General features: G+C 36.5%; 1 non-coding gene across 1 annotated transcript; it reads right to left on the reverse strand.

Annotated features, from left to right (window-relative positions):
* Positions 1-4,943: 4,943 nt before the first annotated feature.
* LOC130495301 (small nucleolar RNA R71) lies at positions 4,944-5,050 on the reverse strand. The gene has a single exon (XR_008934573.1). It is a non-coding gene; the product is annotated as a small nucleolar RNA R71 (small nucleolar RNA).
* Positions 5,051-5,456: the final 406 nt, after the last annotated feature.

Here is a 5,456-nt window from a genome sequence, read left to right on the forward strand (position 1 = left end):
TGGGTTTGAATTAGATTTAAATTTGTTAATTGGACATCATGTCAATTAACTTATTTTTATAGATCTTATTCATAATAATAACCCATTACAAGGAATATTGTTCAGTTTGATTTCGTCAAAAAGGAATAATAAATGTCTTTGTAAAGTGACGTTAATTTGGTCATGGAGAAGTTACACTCCTTAATGCCAATTAATTTGTCAAGTAAACAGGGCCGGCTCAACACTATTAAGGGCCCTAGTGCAAAAAAATTCTTTTGAACTTTATATTATAAAAAAATATATTTAGGCCCTATATAATGACTAATTTTAAATATATTTAAGTTACTTTTACACAAATAAACTAACATGCATGTTTTAATTTGAGTTTTTATTAAATTTCTGTACTCACATTTTATAATATTATATAAGTTTAAATTTAGTATATTATATATGTCACTAAAAAAATTTAAAAAAGAAAAGAAATTAGGATGGGCCCTGGGGTGGTCGCACTGACCGCCCTCCATGCTAAGCCGGCACTGCAAGTAAATGCTCCATCAATACACAATATAAGTTTGCACTTTGTGAGTGTATAAATAAGTTGTGTGTGTTCTCATTTTAATAGAAAAAACTGATATATGATAAGAGTAAAAATCATTCTCCCATTATGAAATAGTTATGTTAGTATTTTTATTTTGTGTCTGAGAGTACAACACAAAACTAATTTTCGCCAGGCTTCTGATAGAGTGACGCAAATTCAGAAGATTGTTTGCAGTTGTATCATGGGACTCATTACGTTATCGAACCGTCGCACTACGGGACGTATTTGAGTTAAGGAAAAATATAATATTTCGCCTCTACAGTTGTATCATCCTTTTCTTACTCTTTGGTATAGTATTATCATTTTTATTTTTTACAATATTCAGTAGTCCGTAGTTTATAAAATACGGTTCTATCAATCTTAACTCAAAATATCCGTTTTTTGCTTTGTACTAACCGGACTGATTATTGTAAAAAGTATTTTTTTGTAAGGATAGGTTAAAGATGCCGGAATGGGATCTGAATTGGAGAAATATATTGATGGAGATCAAATATTTTGTTTTTCCATCAGATTGTCATCGTCCATGATTTAATATATTTTTCTGTGCTGCGTGACTAACGTGACTAACGTTTTGATTTTGTGATTTCAGATTTTTTGGAACATCTTAATTTGATTATTAAGTGCTTGATCACGAGAAAATAAAAAACTATTAAAAGTTTCAAAAATATGGTGAAACCATATTTATAAACAACATTTTGATCTTTTGAGATCAAGTTGTATGGATGGAAATTAATTTTGTGAGTCGACGCCCCAAATTAAGTTTGGGAGAGGTATGCCACATATAAATCATTTGCCATAAGAAATAAAATGTTTGTTGATATTGATCAAAACATTTGTATTTCGTCAATGCTTAAATGCACCTTTTAAAAAGGTTGACCATGCAAAATCAATGAGAATTTTCAAACCAATATGACTGAAATTGACATGTGTATTGTAGTTTCTAAAGTTAATATGTTTGAGAATAACCATAAAAAATGGTGGTTTCGATGGTACAAACACTATCATATAATGATATGTATATTTGCTAAAAGCAAAATATGTTTTTGGAAAAAATCAAAGCATATAAAAGTTAGATTTATAAATCAACTTAAGAGAACTATGAAAATAGTTGAATCTAAAATGTGAATTTCTAAGAATGAAATACATTTTCGAAATTATTTTTTTATTCATTTAAATCTAAAGGAGTTGTAAACTCTTAAGAGATGTTAAATGTAAATAAATATGCATGTTTTTGAGCTATCTCAAGAAATGTGAGGGAAGCTTTGCTTACCATATAAAGTCATTGGCAAGAGACCAAATGAACATAGTGATAGTTATCAAAAAAAAAAAATTAAATAAAGGAAAAAGAATTAGTGTTGTACACTGAGTTTTATGTATAATGGTTGATTGTATCTTAAAAAAAAATGACAAAAATCATTAGACAATTGATCTCGACTAATCTCAACAGATTATGTTCAATGTGATGACAACTTAGGATCATGTTATTAAAGGTGTGTCATGAGATCAAATTGTAATATCATCAAAAGGAATGGGTTTAGTCTATGAACTAAGATGAGGTTTGGCGGTAACTCTACTTATCTGATTGGAGATCCCAAGAAATAGGTTCAAGGAGACAACTAAGTCAAACTAAATCTGCCCAAAGCACTGTAAGACTTCGGTCTATACCCAGTTCCTAGGATGATTAAACAGTGCTACATGTAAGGAATAGAGGATAAGCATTTGTTTTTAATAATTTGTGTCAATTGTTTTTGAGATATGAATGGAGTAGTACATGATACTCCTCTAAACAAAACTAATGGAAAATCACCTTGTGAGTGTGAAATGAGACCGTTTCTAGGAGAATAAAATGGCTATATTCTCTAAAGTTCACTCATGATTACCAGGAATGTTCACGGCCAAAATGAACACAATAGAGAAATTGGTTTTGTGAAAAAATGAAACTGTGTTTTGGCTATTTTCTAGGTTTACACCAAAGTCCGGGAGGTTCAAGCCATCATGGCCACCTCCTGGCCGAGTAAATCCGATAGCTATTAACAATGACTGGTTCAAGGCTGAAAAATTGCTACCAACTCATCATGCAGTGAATTTCTCGCTTGTACTCTCCAAAGTTCTTAGTTGAGTCTTGTTGAGTCTTGTCGAGTCTTGTATAGGAAGTTAAGTCTGTCGAGTCGTCTAGTGTTTAGAAGCATTTCTATTCATGTGGGGGATTGTTGGAACTCGTTTTTTGACGAGATGGTTTTAGACCATTTTTGGTAAGTTTTCCGGGCGAAGACGTTGATATCTTGCATATTTGCATTGTTTTAGCTATTCATTCATATGCATTTTCATCATATAGAATAGGATTTAGACATGTTTAGGTTGCATTTTGCATGCATAAGTCTCTATTAGGTACTGGAGTGCCAAGTGAAGTTATTGGAGACATTTGGATGTGTTTGGAACTCAAAAGAGGTGAAAAAGGTGATCATTGGACGAGCAAAGCATCGGAGAGACCTTCCTGGAGCGACCCTACGGAGTCGCTGTGCCCCACCTCTCAGAGCGACCTTCCCAGAGCGACACCTCCAAGTCGCTCGCGTTCTCATCACTCGGAGACACGAAGAAACGAGGTCAGAGCGACCCCTCAGAGCGACCACCCGAGGTCGCTCCCGAAGCCAGAGCGACGTGCTGGAGCGACTCTCGGGGGTCGCTCCGCATCACCAGCTGCACGATTTTATTATTTTGGAAGGACCTTTTTGCAATTTATTGTGCACGTTTTTGCACTGAAAAACCTAATGTTTAAGTATTCTGGGTAGCCACCATTGGCAGAGGATCTTTTATCTATTGAATACACAAAACTTTCTCAAAAAAAAAGCTCTCTTTTGATTTGATTGTTCTTGTGTTCTTGTGATTTTCTTTTCTAGTTCTCTATATGATTCATCTGAAATCCACCATGGGTTTAAGAGGAATCATGGAGATTAGTGAGTAATCACCTTTTGGATTCATGGGTTAGGGTGATTTAGGGTGATTAGGTTAGTTCTAGGATGTGTTAGGTGTAAATCATACTTGTTCCTTGCATAGTAGAGTGATCTTAATGCATCATTTGAGTAGGCCACTCAAAGGGTGATCTCTAGACATTTCCCACCCAAAAGGTGTTTGATGAAATACCTGAGTCAACTCTCCTAGGCTCTTAGTGTACTTTGCCAAAGATATTTGTTGTTAAAGATGCTAAGATAGCTAATAGACTTGTTAGTAATGATTGCTTGCATGTTATTCAACCAAAGACATTTGATGTTTGAGACATGTTAGCAAATGAGCATTCATCTAGACATAGAGCTTGCTTAGAATTGTGTCTAGGCTTAAGGTTAATAGTTTGATTGATTCATTTGTCATCCTTAGTTCGAAACTTGATCACCCAAGGTCTGAAATCTCTATACCCATGAGTTCTCCTTTCCAATAGCTTAAAATTATCATTTCTGTTACTTGCATTCTAGTTTTAGTTTAGAAATCATCAAATCACTGATTGCACTTAGATTAGGCAAATAGTTGCATTCTCTCTGCATTTGAATCCCTCAGAACTGGTTCGACAACTTACTTCCACTTTACTATCATTTGACTTAGGAGCCTCAAAACTCCTAACATCAAATTGGCGCCGTTGCCAAATTCTGAGTTTGATTTGAACATTGAGATTTAGTCATTTGCTTGAGACTAAGTCATTTTTATTTTTGTAAGTTATTGATTCTCTTCTTCACTCTTTGTGATTTTCAGGTGTATGAACTTGAGGAACAAAGGTACATCAAACCTTGTTCCAAGAGCCGCAGACATCAGAGCTTTAGAGAAAGAGTGTGCTAGAAAAAGAAGAGAAGAAGAGCAGGAAGCTTTACTGCAGACACATGAAGCTGAGATGGCTGATCCACAAAATCCTCTGAATCTCAATGGAGTAAACAATGTTCCATAAGGGCCCCAACAGCGACCAGCTCGCCCCATTGGCACTTATGACCGCCCCAACATTCATGGTCCTAGACTTGGAATCCGAGCACCAGCTGTAGCTGCTAACAACTTTGAGATCAAATCAGGACTGCTACACTGCATAGAGAACAACAAGTATCATGGTCTGGCTGTGGAGGACCCATTTGATCACTTGGATAAGTTTGACAGCTACTGTGGTATGTCAAAGACTAATGGTGTGTCAGAGGATGCCTTAAAGCTCAAGCTATTCCCTTTCTCTTTGGGGGATAAGACATGTCAGTGGGAGAAGTCTCTACCAAGTGACTCCATCACCACTTGGGAAGACTGCAAACGGGCATTCTTGGAGAAGTTCTTCTCTACCTCAAGAACTGCTAAGTTGAGGAATGAGATCTCCAGCTTCCAATTCTCTACCTCAAGAACTGCTAAGTTGAGGAATGAGATCTCCAGCTTCCAACAGAAGAACTTGGAAGGATTCAGTTAAGCTTGGGAGAGATTCAATGGTTACCAAGCTCAGTGCCCACACCATGGATTCTCTAAAGAGAGCTTGCTGAGCACATTCTACAGAGGTGCTCTTCCTAAGTACAGAGCCAGACTGGATACAGCTAGCAATGGGTTCTTTTTGGGGAGAACTGAGGAAGAGGCAGAGGCTCTGGTTGAGAACATGGTTAAGAGTGATGCAGTCTACAGTGGAGACCATGACAGAAGCAGCAGAGGTGATGACAATCAAACAAGGAATGAGATAAAGGCTCTTCAGGAGAAGATTGACAAACTCATTGCTGATAAGGCCACACAAGCGCAGGTTAACTTTGTTGGCAACCCAAGCCAGGAGACACCTCTTACTGTCAATGAGGTTGAGGGTTTGGAAGGGCAAGAAGAATTGTGTTTCATCAACAGTAATGGTAGCTGGTACAAGAAGGAACCCAACTTTCAGTACAAC

The sequence above is a fragment of the Raphanus sativus genome, chromosome 5 (assembly GCF_000801105.2).
Source record: "Raphanus sativus cultivar WK10039 chromosome 5, ASM80110v3, whole genome shotgun sequence".
Lineage (NCBI taxonomy): Eukaryota > Viridiplantae > Streptophyta > Magnoliopsida > Brassicales > Brassicaceae > Raphanus > Raphanus sativus.